This window comes from Myodes glareolus, chromosome 1 (assembly GCF_982192425.1).
Source record: "Myodes glareolus chromosome 1, mMyoGla1.1, whole genome shotgun sequence".
Classification (NCBI taxonomy): Eukaryota; Metazoa; Chordata; class Mammalia; order Rodentia; family Cricetidae; genus Myodes; species Myodes glareolus.
Genome location: NC_142026.1, coordinates 58,768,400 through 58,782,836, shown reverse-complemented (window position 1 = coordinate 58,782,836; position 14,437 = coordinate 58,768,400). Strand labels below are relative to the sequence as shown.

Genomic DNA, 14,437 nt, shown 5'->3' with positions numbered 1-14,437 from the left:
TAGTGTAAACAGATGTGTTTTCGGTGTCTTAGGCAACCCTTGTGATCCACAGGTTGAGAACCGCTTGCTGGTCTAGGAGAGTAAAAGAAGAGTAAAACGAGATCAAAGCGTATGTAAATAAGGCCCTTGGACTGCCGGGAAATAATCACTTTGGGCCTTCGGGGAAAGCCAACGTTGGCAGACTACTGCGCGTGCGTAACCCTCTCCCTCCACCTCCAGAACGAGACTCAAAAAAGAAAAACACTAAAACCCCCACGACGGGCGTTGCTTAAGATGTGCGCAGGCGCGCTGCTGTGAGCCCGCCTCCTTCTCGTCCCTGCGCTTGCGGTCTGATGTTTTCTGAGGCCAGGCCCTCGGTCTTCTTACGTCAGTTCCTGTTTGTGGCTGGAAAAGGCGGTATTTCCGGCCAGCGGGTGGGAGGGGGCGGTGAGCGGGGGCTGGGGGGAGGGGGCGGGGGGGCCGTGCCGAGAGAGCCGTTGGGCCTGACTCTGAGAAGGCGGCGCTGCCGCCGCCGCTGCCGCCGTTGCTGCCGCCAGCTAATATTAGGAGCGGGAGCGAGCACAGCGTGGCGATGGGCGGGGGTAGAGCCCCGCCGGAGAGGCTAGGCGGCCGCCGGTGACAGGTGAGTGCGCCAGCGCGTGTCCCCAAGTGCCCTCCCCTCCGCGATGGTCGCGTCCTGGCCCCCCGCGGGGCCGCGCTGGGCCGTACCACCGGTGCCCGCCGGGCGGGGACCACGGACCTGGAGGCTCCCCCCCCCTTCCGGAACTGAGTGGGGGCGACTGCTCCGGGGCTCAGGAATCGGCCAGGAGGGACGGGGGTGTGGGCGGCGGTCCGTACCACTGCGGCGGCGGGGGGAGCTCGCTCAGTGTGCGCGGGCCGGGGGCTGTCGGGGGAGACAGCTCCCGGTGTGCCGTGCCTGCCATCCAGCTTTGAGGCGGCGCCCCGTGTCAAGTGTAGAGGGCTGTGCCTTTTGGGTGGTTTTGGAGCCGTTCCTGTAGTGCACTTAGAGGGATGGGAGCTTCTGGAGAGGAGTCTAACAGGGGTGGCCGCGTTGGGGCCGTCAGGGTAGTACCACGTAGGCAGGCGAGAGCCGCCTTTAGTATCAAGAGGAGAGCAGGGTCAGGATGATTATCACTGGGTGCTGGGAGGCCTGGATGAGTGTTAGGGGGCGTACTTTTGGGGGTGTGATGCCGAGTGGGCGATGAGTGCATTCTGCTTCCTGTAATGTGCAGGGGGTGGGCGTTTACACACAGCTCACCCTTTATTGGATTTCTTAATGACTTTGGGGAGAACGGGATCGTAACTTGGGTGCTCTTTATTACGGGGTTGTCCGCTTTCCACGCCAGAACCCCTCCCAGATTATTTCTCTTTAAGGTGTGTGGGACATCCTTTGGCAAATTCTTTCCTTCCGGGTGTGGAGATGTGTCTTAGAAGTCACTGAAGTTTTCTGATCTCTAGTCTGGCTCCCTATTAGGAAAGGGAGGGGCTGTCGGGCTTGGATTTAAGGAGCTGTATCTCTGGACCTGCTTGTCACCTTTTGGGAGGAAGGTGTGTTTTGAGAGACAGCTCTTCTCCAGAGCAAGGTGACGGGAGGGGGGGGGGAGGGGGGACACTACTTGATTCTCAGAATTTGGGGACCCTATTTCTCTCATTTGGAAACCTTTTGGGTTCTGGTGAGAGACCTCTGCTGGAAGAATATAGGGTTCAGATAAGGCTGATTTCCAGTTTGTCTACTCTCCCCTTCCCAGAGAAGCAGTTTAGAGTTCAGGTACTGCATGCTGTTGTGGGCATGGATGTTAAGGGGCCTGTATCAGCCCAGACCACAAAAGTTTCTCCATCTCTGGCCACGTGGCTGCTCGTGCCTCCCTGTTACCAGCTCAACCTCGGTCCTGTTTATGCTCCTACTCGTTGAGTGATAACAGTTGGTCTGGTGAGGAGCTTTGTTTTCCCAGCTGTTCCTTTCTGCAGAGGCCAAGGGGACTTTGAGGGGAGAGCACTTCACCCAACTTGGTCTCTCCTAAGGAGGAAGGGCACTTTATGTTGCTTGGTATTGTTAGGTTCCCCACAGATCTAGTTTTTTATTGTGTTCACTACGCAGGGAACCCCAGAAGTGTGTGGTCAGTGTCCCTGTTCCTTAGGTCAGCCTGTGACCTTGGCTTGCCCTGTAACCTTTGTCTTAGGTCTAGATTTCTTGGAGGACTGGCTGCAGTCCCTGATTAACCTAGCTGGCCAGGCTGGTGATATGATCAAGGGAGCAGACAGAAGCCATTGCTCTCCAGCATTGGTGTCTATGCTGACTGGCTCCCATGCGTCCTGATTACCAGAGAGGCAGAGGCTACTTTCTAGGGTTTTTCTCTACTAGAGATGTGCTTATCTGGACCTCTCCTGGTAGCTTTAGAAGCTTTGCCTGATAGAGTTAACAGGAGCAATAAAAGTAATGAGCATGAAATTGATGGCTGACCTTCACTGGGTCATTCAGCAAGCCACACTGTGCGGGATGCCTGGTATCCTAGAGTAGCAGACCCTGTTGTCATGCTCTCCTTTTTAACTGAGGAAACTGAGTCACAGGGGCCCACCATTTTCAGAGATAGTAAGTAGCATTCCCGTCATGTGTGATAGGCCTTTTGCACATGGCTTCATTAAGTCTCAAAACATACCTACAGTTGTGTCTATAGAGACCTAAGAGTGAGTTAGGAATGTTATGTCCTGATCGCAGGTAAGGCAACTGAGGCACTGAGCCATGGTAGCTTTTGTTTGTGACTACCTACTGTGCCCAGCCTTGGTCTTGTGGTTTTATATAGTGTTTTGGGTTTTTTTTCCCCCAAAGCTAGAAATTGAGGCCTGAAGGAGGAGGTGCTTGCTTCCAGGTCTTCTCAGAGCCAGGCTGGGATTCAGAGGCCAGGCTGGGATTCAGATAGACACAGATTACTTGGGCTCTGGTACTATATCCTATTTGCTCAAGAGGTCCCAGGCTGGAGTGGGTCTCTGCCCTCTTGACTCTTCTCGTGGGAAGCTGCTTTCTCCCCTAGCTTGGGTGCTCTGAATGGTCAGCATTTCTGGACTTGCTGGAGAAACCTGGGGACAGAGCTAAGCTTCTTTTAACCCTGGGCACATGTGTGCTGGGATAGTAGGAGCTTGCAGGAGAGCCATGTGGTGAGGTGGTGACAGCTGCTATGAACCCTCCTGCTATGTTAGAGGCAGGAGGATCTCTTCTGGCTGTGTGATGGGGCTACCGTGTTCCCCTCATGCAGTGGGCTCCAAAAAGCACCCCCCTCCAGTTCCTGTGAGGAGTCGGGGTTAATTGATAGAAAACTTCTCCCGTGGTGCCAACCATGGTAGTCTCTGTGCACACTCAGAACCTGTCAGGGGACTGAGGCTCCTGCCTTATTCATCCCCTACTTCTGATTCCATCAGGTGTCTAGGGATTCAGCTCTCTCCAGTCTCCACCCAGACATTCAGTGTCCTGGTTCCCAACTTCTGTAAAGAATTGTGTTAGGCTGGCAAGATGACTCAATGGGTAAGGGCGCTTTCTGTGCAGGGCTTGCAATCTGAGTTCAATCCTCAGAGCCTGCATAAAGGTGAAAGGTGAGAACCAGCTCCACAGAGTTACCATCTGTCCTTCACACGCACGTCACAGCATGCTCCCCCAATTGTGCACACGTACATACACGGTAATAAATCCTGTTTTCAAAAAGGCTGTGGTGTACTTCTAAGCACAGGTTCTGGTTGTGTGGCTGGGTGGGTGCTTCAGCCTTCTTGATGCCTCTCCTCACATGAGCCAGGGAGGATACTGCTGCCTTTTCTGTGTAGACAGAAGTGATAGCCAGGTGGCCTAACAAATTATATTTGATGTTACTGCTGCTAGGACTCAGGGCCCTAGCCAGTTTGTAGAAGCTTGTCAGAGGGAAGGTAGGGCAGACGTTAGCCTCTCTACCACGTGCTGAGATACACTAGCATATAGTCAAGTAAGCTAAGAAGTATGGCCCCTTGCCTCTGCTCACATAGTTACTGCCTTCCATGGCACAGATTCTGGATCCTTTCCAGAGTTCCAGGTTGGGTGCTTATCTTTGTGTGCTTTTACCGAATCCCTACCACAGCCCTGGGTGGGAAGGGCGGGAGCAGGCAGGGTTTTGCATAGGTGAAGATACTGGGGTATTGGCAGAATCCCAGTTCTGTCGGATGTGGTGCCACACAGGAGGCAGATGCTGATGGGTTTCTAAGTTTTAGGACATCCTGATCTACATAGTAGGTTCCAGGCTAGCCGGGGCTACATTGAAAGTTTCCGTCTACAAAACAGAAGTCCTTTGTGAAGGAGACTGACCGGAGTAAGCGGGAGTGGAGTAGCTGCTGGGTGGTTAATTTGGATGAGGCGATGGGAGTCATCTGGAGCTTCTTTAGATGTAGTGGCAGGGGTGGGCTCTGATCTAGGTAAGGTGGGACAAGCATGTGGGTGAGAGGCAGACAGTCTGGGAGCAGCAGAGAGACCACGGGGTGGAGGTGTGGTGGGAGGATGAGCTTGGTAAGGTTAGGGACACACCACAGGAAAGAGGCCTAGAGGCCTGCATGAGCGCTGCTTCCTCAGCCTGGGAAGGATTTGGAGTCTATGAGGATTTACTCAGTTGGTGGTGACTTTAGCCTTGGAGGTTTTCAAGCTTCTGCCCGGGGCTGGGTACTGTTTCACAGGCCTCCCACTTCCCCCTTGAGAGGATAGCTGCCTCACAACTGCTTCGGTGGAGACCCGCTGGTTGCCTCCCTTTTCTGTGGTTTCACACGATGTTCCCCAGGGTCATGGCTGTTACATTTAGGGATTGAGGTGGGGACTCAATGGGCTGACTTGTCTAAGCATCTCTAGCTAGCCTAGCCAGCTTCTGTTGCTAAGTAACAGTGTGAATGACTGTCACACCGACAGGAAGGGTCCTTGTCATAGTCTGCCCACTGCTTCTCCACTTGTCTGCAAAGTTGGAAGGAACAGGTCTTGGGCCTCGCCTTCTATAGTAAAAATGGGGATGACTGACAGTGACACAGCATAGCAGGTTAGGGTTGTTGGTGTTATGAGTGCAAGATAAATGGAGGCCAAGGAAAGGAGGGTGTGATACTATTTGGTCTAAATTAAGTGGCCAAGGGGGCCTTCCTTAATAAGATTGACTTGTGGCCTCAGCCTAGAGTATCATGATGGAGTCACAACAGGCCCTGGGTGAAAACTTTGAGGATGGAAGGAATTGGCTTTGGCAGTCCCTTAATGGTCCTGAAAGTCCCTGTACCTGTGTTAGGCCCTCAAGTGGAACAGAATCAGGTGCTGTGTTTGTATGGTTTGGCTCCAGGGTCCCCTCTAGACCTTAGCGGTGCTTAGTGGTCCTGTGAGGATGTTTTCTAGTCTGGTCCATGAGCCTCATTCTTAAGGCTTGGTGCTGTAGCAGGAGCAGCCCTGGTGTGTGTTTTCCAAGGCTTGATCTGGAGAGAACAGAGTGAACCTCTTGGGGAGTCTACGCAGACCCCAGCGATTAGGGATGAGAAGAGGTGTCTTCTGTGGTCAATCTCAGTCAGGCCTCTGGAGAACCTACGACCACCCTTCTGTGGGCCTCTCTGGCTTCCTGGAACTCTCTGCAGAAGGCCCTCCGCCACCAGGCCTCTGGGCTGCATGGTAGGGTGGTTCCGTGGCAGACGCTCTGGACAGCCAGCCAAGCAACGAGAGGCCCAGCTGGGGGAGACAGCCAAGAAGCAGGACCAAGAGGGAGGGAGGACCGCAGGGTGGGATCTCAGCCTGCTCCTTTGGGGCAGGACCCACTGCCAGCTCAGCACCCACACAGCAGGGCCTGTGCTCTGGGTGGGCTGTGCAAGGAAAGGCTCCGTGTCAGAGGTCCCTTCGGCAGGCTCCTGGAGCCAAGCTGCCCTGACCGGGAAGCTCAGCTACAGATGTTTCTAAGGGTGAGGTCAGAAATCCAAGCCATTCTCCATTTGCCACCTCGATGGCCTTCCTGGATGTGGTGGGGCTGCTGCCACTGCTGTTCTCTGCTCAGACCTGTCCTTGGGCTCCTCATTCTCTGCTAGTGATTGGACTTGGGGTGGCTGATAGAGAGCCCTGCATTTAGCATTTTAAGGTTGCACCTGGGTTCATTTTCTGAGGCGCAATTTGTTCAACTAAACGTGGAAATGTTACTGCACAATCATGGGAGAAGGTTTCGGGAAGCTGATGTATAAGGAAGTACAGCCTGCTGAGAAGGTGCTTGATTGACTGAGCTGCTGCTGCTGTGGTTCGTGGCATATGAGATCTTCGAAGGCCTCTGGGGTGGGCAGCCTGTGCTTTTGGACTGAAAGAGTAGGCTCAGAGTTTTGGAAGTTTTGGGAGCATAGGGCCTGATGAACTATGATGCCGATACACTGAGTTCCTGTGTGTGCCCTGTGCATTAGCACTGTGCCCATGCATAGCATCCTGGGGCATGGGAAGGGCTCTTGATTCCAGTTAGATGAGATACCGAGGCACACAAACATATGTAGCATGTTTGGCGTATTTTGGTTGTGTGTGGTGTAGTCACTTGAGTGTTTTGGGTGAGCGTGCCCATGTTGGGTCTTCTGTAATTTGCTGCCTTACTGCCTTCAGACAGGATCTCTCGCAGAACCCAGCCAGAGCCTGTTTCATGTAGGCTGGTCAGTGAGCTCCGGGGAGTCTCTTGTCTCTACCTCCCAGTGCTGGTGTTAAAGTTTTATGTATGTGAGTGTTTTGCCTGTATGTATGTTTGTGTATTATATATGTGCCTGGTGCTCTTAGAGTCCAGAAAAAGGGTCAGATCCCTTGAAACCGGAGTGGCAGATGGTTGTAGCCTGCTGTGAGTGTGTGTGTGCACAGCATGCATATGCTTTTGAGACAGCTGAGGTCTGCAGAATGTCAGAGACGATGAGCACTGGCCTGGGCATGGGAGGGAGCAATGTGAGAGGGGTTATGGCTCTGTCTCTTGGGAGCAAAGAGACAGCTGCAGGCTTACGGGTCTGATGGCAGCAGTCTAGTTCCTTCGATTGTATGTATCTTAGCTATCGGGTACTCTAAATACTTCCCATCTTTACTTTTCTATCAGCTGTGATTCCTATGGACCAGTGGAAAGGAAGGCTGTGATACAGCCTGTTTCACTGAGTACCTGTGCTGTTACACTCGAGGCAGAATGGACCATGTGCAGACCTTTACCATGCCTGTTTCAGGCCCATAGGTCTCCATCTCTTTCCCAGGGAGAGCCAAAGCCTTCAGAGATGTGAGGCCTAGCTCAGTGGTTTTTGTTTTTTGTTTTTTTTTTGTTTTTTTCTTTTTTTGCCCCCCCCCCCCTCAGCGCAGAGCCTTAGGTCCTGCCAGGAATGTTCTTCTCCTAGCTTCCTAGCTTTACATGTGGCTTGCCTGGTTCACATTTTTGCTCAGGTGTTACCATTTCCATGAGTCTTCCTGTGACCTCTCCTTGGTCTTCTCTACGCTGCCTTTCTCCTTGATACTGGACACTTGGAATATGCTGTATAATTTTTCTTACTTATTTTGCTCTCTCCTCCTATAGCAGGGGTTCTGGTCACAAATGCATCCCGGGTGCCAGTGTTAGCATAGTGGACACCTTATTTAGGGATCTGGTGAATGTTGAGTATTTGGTTTTACATTTCCTTAGGGGTCTAGAATACAATATCTGTGGTTCCAGTTGCTATCCCTCCTGGGAGAAATTAAAGTTCTAGTGTTGGCCCTGTGAAGAGTAGGGCTTAGAGTTGGAAACAGTGGGGACCTGGGCAAGCTCTGTCCCTGCCTCATGCAGCTCCTGGGCCAGCAGAGGAGGCGATCTTGCCAGAGGCTACTAGAATTGCATTTTGTGAGGGAGAGGCAGGCTGAGCTATGAGTGTCAGTGCCCTCATCTCGGAAGGAGGCATTCAGGGCAAGTTTCCATGAAGAATGGAGGATTGGGCTGAGAAAGCATGGCGAGCAGCATCCTGGCTAGGGAAAAGAGCATGTGCAAAGGCCCTGGGTGAGAGCAGATGCTTCAAGAGACCCAGAGAAGGGAGGATTACATGTGTTGGTCTGTAAGGCTGCAGTTCAGAGGGTGGGCTGAGGCAGGTGGTCTTCACAGCCTCTGTAAGGGCCTGGTGTGTTCCATGTGTGCCTGGAAGTGGCCCCGTGTACTGTCGTCTGTGCTTGGAAAAGCCCACTGAGTGCAGCTGGTATTTTTGGTTTGTTTGGAGAGCATGGCTGGGCAGACCAGAATACTTGACATGATTTCTGGGGGTGCAGTGAGGGGAAGGTGTGTGTGTTGGGGGAGGTGGTAGAAAAGATGAGGAAATCTGTTCTGGGTTTATTCTTATCCCAGTCTCTGGCAGCTGCCCACACCTTCATCCTGCCTTCAATCCTACCTACTTCAGGGGACAGATGGGGTGGGTGGGGAATGTGTGGCAAAGAAAAAAGTTAAGTCTTTTAAATGCCACCATCTCACCAAGGAGGTGGAGTAGGTAAAAATTTCCACGGTCAGAAATACCCAGTGTCTCCACCCACCAGAGGGAATAATAGTAACAGCTGACCCCTGCAGCTGCCGCTTTGGGAAGTGTTGAGTTTGCATCCTGAGGCCTGCTGAGTCCCACACCTGGAACTGTGGGCACAGTTCTTCTGATTCCTTTTCTGTGCATGTGACACTTAAGCACCTGCCTCTTCAGGCTCTGAAGCTCAGGACAGGAGATCTGCACCGACCCTACATCTACTTTTCTAAAATGCCCTCGTTAAATGAGGATGGTGAGACCAGTTTGGATTATTGCGAGACCTTGTCTTAAAAATACACAAAACCACTGTGTATAGCAGTCTTTCTCTCCCTCTTCCTTTCTTTCTTGTGCTGGGGTGGAATTCAACACCCCATATGCTAGGCAAGCGTGCTACCACTGAACCATTCCCCTTAACCCTTCTGGTAACTGTTATTTTGAGACTGGGTCTTACTAAGTCCAGGACAGGCCTTGAACTCCCTGTAGCACAGGAGACCCTGCGCTTGTGATCCTCTGGCTTCAGTATCATGTGTATCTGGGATTATAAGCCCGTGTCACCAAACCTGGCTTTGGCACAGTATTTCTGGGTTGTTCGTTTTTTGTTGTTGTTATTGTGTGTGTGTTACTGTGTGTGCGTGCAGGCATGTCTCATACTGTGCACGTGGAATTCAAAAGACACCTTGTGGGAGTTGGGTTTCTCTACCATGTGGGTCCTGGGAATAGAACCCAGGTTCTCTAGCTTGGTGTAAGTGCCTTCACCTACTAAACCATCTTAACCAAGAAATTGGTACCCTTGTGGTACCTACCCACAAGAGGGTGGATAGACAGACTAGGGAACATGTCCAAATACAAAGGGCCACAGTGCTAAAACACAGGAGACAAAGTACAGGAGACCCAGAAAAAGAAACCAAACTCGAAGTAACTGTCAAGGCAGGCTGACTCTGCTTGCTGGTTAGGGACCGCTCTCTCCTGTACAACTGCAGTGAGGTCAGGGAAGGACTGCACAGGTGGGAGTGACTGCACTGAGGAGGACCAGAGTGGGAGGACACACGTGAGCCAATAGTGCTCCCTTGTGAGCCCACGGTCCTGCTTTACCTTTGTGCTTTTACTGCATTTGGGAAAGTGACTTTCTCTGCACTCTGTCACAGGAAATTGCCATATAGAAGAACTCCAGTTTGGGAGTTGAGATGGTGTGGAAGAGCCCAGCCTGGGTCTCTGAGTTGTCAAAGCAGGCGTCTTTCACGTCCCCAGAAAGGTGCTTGCTTCAGCTTCCCCTCTAGGAAGCTTGAGCATGGTAAGGGGGACTCCAAACCTAGGACCAGGTTTCAGTCCCAGCTCTGCTGTAGCTTGGCGGTAGCAGTGAAGTCACTCTGGGCAGCAGGGAGGTGATTGGAGATGGTTCCCAGGGGATCTGGCTACAACCGGTGAGATTTATTCTGTTTTAGAGCCAAGCACAGTGACATACACACTTGTAATCCCAGTATCTGGAAGGCTAAGGCAGAACTACCCCGAGGTTTGGGACCAGTCTGACTACACAGTGAGTTGGAGTTCAGCCTGGGCTATGGTATAAGACCCACTTTCAAAAACACATAACAAAATGTTGCAGAGTGCATAGGTACCATAGACTAATCTTACATATCAAACACTCAGCAGCATTCTTTTAAGTTGTCTTTGGGAGCTAGACAAATGGTTCAGTTAGTATAATAGTGGGACCTGAACTCAATCCCCAGGCTTGTGAAAAACCCAGACTTGGGCGCTAGAGACAGGGGATCCTTGGGGCTCACTGTGCTCAGTGAACTCTAGACCAATGAGAATCTGTCTCAAGAGAAAGGTAGACAGTGCCTGAAGATTGTACTCAAGATTGTCCTCTGACATTTACATACAGTGTGCATGCATGCCTGCCCACAACCACACACATGAATGTGCACACACACCAAATTCTCTTTAAGACATTGTATTTCCATCTGTCTAGCTCAAGTACTATCCTCAATGGTATTCAAACAGAGGTCCCCTTAGAAGCCAAATACTCAGCTCTGGGTTCAGATATGAGAGGTGATTAATACATGACACGAAGGACCCGAACTGGCAGTTCATGGGCAGAGGAGCAGAATAGGGTCCACCTTGTCCTAGCTGGGGAGCCTGAGGCTTAGCAGGATGTGAGACCTACATAGATCCCAGCTCTCTGTCCACCTATCTCCACCACTTTGAGATGCGTAATCACTGATTCCACCCTCAGCCTCAGCCTACCCCTCCTGTGAGGCCTGCACCGTCTCCCTTAGGTCCTCCATTCCAGTGGTGCTTGGCATCCTGACACCTGCTCCCTAAGGGAAGGGAAGCCACAGGGCAGTTCTAGACCCTTACCTCAGCGTGGGAAAAGTAGGGACCCTTGCCTGTCCTAGTTATAATTGGGTCCCCACAGCCTTGCTATATTGGGTGCATGGCGGGTACTTGATTAAAATCTGGATTTGCTGTAATTCCACAGACCTGTAATCCCAGAACTCAAAAGACAGAGCCAAGTGGATTGCAAATTCAAATCCTTTTGAGCTATAAAATAAGTTTTAGGCCAGTGTAGGTAATTTGAGACCATGCCTCTAAGAGTCAGAAAGAGGGTTTGGAGGTATGGGCCCATTGGTTGAGTGTTTGCCTAGAATGTACAAGACCCTGGGTCGAATTCCCATTTCTGGAAGGAAAAAAAATTTCATGAGGTGAACATATAGAGCAAAGCCTAGAAACAGCTCAGACAAGCTCAATTCCCTTTGCAGCTGGCCATGGCCTCTTACTCCCTCTGTGGCCAGTTTCCCTGCCAGACTCACAGATGGGCTCTGAGAAGCAGAACTACAAGGATCTGCACTGACCAGTGCTATTTATTGATTGGAAGCAGAGGCAATGGCAGTGGAAGCCCCCGTTCCATTTTGTCCCAAAGTCTGTCACCTACCACTGATCCAGGCCTTACCTCCTAGAAGAGGAACTGCAGTATTTTCTTGTGAGAATTCAGGACCAGGGGGACCTATTTCTCAGTAACTGCTGTCTGATGTCAGCTGGTCCACTGTTATAAGATCATTTTGATAAAAGTCGACAATATAGAAAATGTCCACGTGCTCAAAGGAACATTTGCAAAATACTGGGTGCTTGCTGGGAAATCACTGGGTTAGCCATATATTGAGTTTAATTGTACTGATTGTTTTCATATGGCCTCACCATTTTGTACTCCTACAGTAGGCTACACTTGGCATTGTGAGTTTTTGAAGTGGTATTAATCTATTGCTGTACCTCTTCATAACTATTGAGATCTGTGTCTTTTGCTTAGGCATCCCTTCCTGTGAGGGATCCTTGTTCTTGTCATCTGGCCTCCCAGTGGCTCGTGGTTAGTCACCCGCTGTAGTCCCAGCCCTCAGCACATGCAAATGTGGACATTCTGGGAAGCAGCAGCTAGTGGATGATGGAGCCATACAAGGACTCCCTGCTGGTCTGTGATGCAGAAGGGTAGTCAGGGCAGATCTCCACGTGCTCCTGAGTTCCCCAGCCCCTTCTGAGTGTCCTCAGCCTGCAGCTCCTCAGCAGGCAGGCCATCCCCTTGGCTGTGCTGCCTGGAATTTCATCACCGCCAGGACTGCGTCACAGACACCTCAGCTCAGGCGCCACCCTTAGTGGGAGGCCGGCTGGAGCCAGGGAGGACGCAGGGGATCTTCCAATTCCTCCCCCTGCTCTTGCCTGCCTGAGCTGCTGCTGACTTCTTAGTCGCTGAAATGAAACTGTAAAAAGTGGCTCTGGCGTGTGGAGCTGTGGCCAGGGCCCCTGCCACTCAACTGGGAGACCCAAGGTAAATGGCTTCTCTTCGCTGAGCCTCTGTCCTCACTTGGGCATGTTACAGCCCCTCTGATAGGGTGTTGGGAGCTCCAGTGCCCTGCCTAAAGCCACCAGGTTGGCCATGGCTCTCAGACTCTGAAACCCCGACCATTCTTGCCCACACCTGACTGCCTTCCTGCAGCTCTGAGCAACAGCAGCTGTGGGGAGGCCTGTCTGTCAGCCAGTCCTCTGCTCACTTTGGGTGCTTTGATTCTGTTGTTACTGTGTCTCACATTGCTTTGGGCTTAGTTCTCTACCCCAACCCACTAGGGCTGACCCATAGCTGGGGACAGTTTGGATTTTTGGTTTTGGGCCCTCAACCCTAGGTCCTGAGTTGCTCTCTGATGTTCCCTGCATTCTGCTCCTGCGGTAGAGCTTTCCCATCTTTTCTGACCCTGCCTGAGGGTCTTTCCCACGTGCTGCTCTCTGCATTGCCTTGGTTACTTGAGGCTTTGCTCACGTGCACCCTATCCTACAACTAGCCAGCCCTGTTCCTTACTATTTCCCCCTGATTTTCTCCTCAGCACCTCTCTACCTCTGACATTGTTCTGCGGGGTATGTGTGTGTTGTTATGTCTTTCCTCTTCAGAAAGTGAGTTTTGTGAGGCCCATCATTGTGTCTACATGATGGTCTCTAGGGTCTGGAGCCTAGGACACACTCCCAGAAGATGGGTGTTTCTGCAGCTTGGCCTGTTGGTGAGAATCAGCTCATTCATTGCATGGCAATGTCAGTGCTGTGCTACCACTTTGTAGTGTTGATGGCTGTGGGGGAGTTGCCCAAAGGGTATATTACTGCACCCAATGCAGCTTTGCAGATTGAGATCCGAGGGTGTACTGTTTCACTGAGGCTCCAAGGAGGGAGAGTATCCAGAAGGTGTAAGCAGGAAGGCTATAATACCTGAGCAGTCCCTGTCATGATGGTGTGCCCTTGCTTTCTTGGTTCAGGAACCACTCACGTGGCCCATTTGGTGTAGGGAGGACTTTGTTCTGTTTTCTAAACACACTGGGGAGCTGTGAAGGGTTTGGACATGGAAGGACAAGGTCAGGTGTAAATGGAGGGGTGAGAGTGAGGCAGAGGAATGTGGGAGAGGGCTGAGTAGGGAGGAGCCAGGGCTGCAGGGCCCCAGGCTGAGCAGGGAAAGTGTTCAGGGTGGGCAAGCAGACAGCTGCTGACATGGGACGATGAGGCAGGTCAGCCTCGAGTGCCATAGTGAGGACTTGGGCATTTTTGCCAAGGAGAGCCATGGGGAACCATGAAGGATTCTGAGCTAAGGAAAGACAGAGTCTTATCTGTCCTGGAACTCACTCTGTAGACCAAACTGGCCTCTAGCTCCCAGATATCCGCCTGCTGCTGCCTCCCAAGTGCTGGGACTAAAGGATTGCCACTGTGCTTGACTTAAGACCGACTCACTTTTGAGGGTCCCTTTGGCTACCGAGTTGGGGCAGGGAAGTAAGACTTCAGGAGGATGTGGACTAGGACTCTACCAGCCAACATTAAAGGGGAAGTGGGGAGGTTGACATTGATGGACTGTTTATGGCTGAGAGCCCTGTGCTCCTGTGTGTTTGGGATCTACTTGTGGAGGACACCCCCTGTTGCTGTTTCGGCCCCACACTCCTTCATTGTTTTTGTATCTTGGAGTCCAGCTTGTGATCTCACACGCGCCTGTCCTCCCCGTCTTTGGCCACCTTGCCTTCCCTTCAGTCCCTCCCACTTACCTCCCTCCTTCTGCCCAGGGCCTGGGCAGCCTGCCACTGTCACATGCCAGGCAGTACTGTGTCCAGCCCACCAGCTCCCCTGGGGCACGAGAGAAAGCTGATGCCCATGGTGTCCCTAGAGCCAGCTGCCACTTCTCCAGGGGCCTCTGTAGCTCCTGACCTGCTGTCCGCAAATAACCCTGGGTTGGGAGAGGCAGACATAAGGCACTTTGGGCTCCATGGCCCCAGTCCAGGCCCAGGCTTCCAGGTAAGAGCCCAGCTGGTGACTGCCCACATTTGTCCTCCTCCCTCTGCTCAGGGAACCTGAGACTCAGCAGCAGCTTCGGCGTCCGTTAGTCTGTTGGCTGGTAGTCCCTGAAGACAGATGAAGAGGTCTTGGAAAAGGAACCAGG

The 14,437-nt window shown here is 52.0% G+C and overlaps 1 protein-coding gene across 3 annotated transcripts in view; it reads left to right on the top strand.

Moving 5' to 3' along the window:
- The first annotated feature begins 463 nt into the window (after nt 1-463).
- The window catches only part of Akt2 (AKT serine/threonine kinase 2), a 47,702-nt gene continuing 33,728 nt past the window's right edge, over nt 464-14,437 (top strand). Inside the window, exon 1 of one of the 3 annotated variants that reach the window (XM_087907422.1) lies at nt 464-622. The gene's annotated coding sequence lies outside the window, so the exon portion shown is untranslated. Of the gene's footprint in view, nt 623-12,149; nt 12,305-14,147; nt 14,293-14,437 lie in introns of those variants that run through there. The other 2 variants (XM_048440370.3, XM_085693988.2) reach the window with 2 other exon arrangements.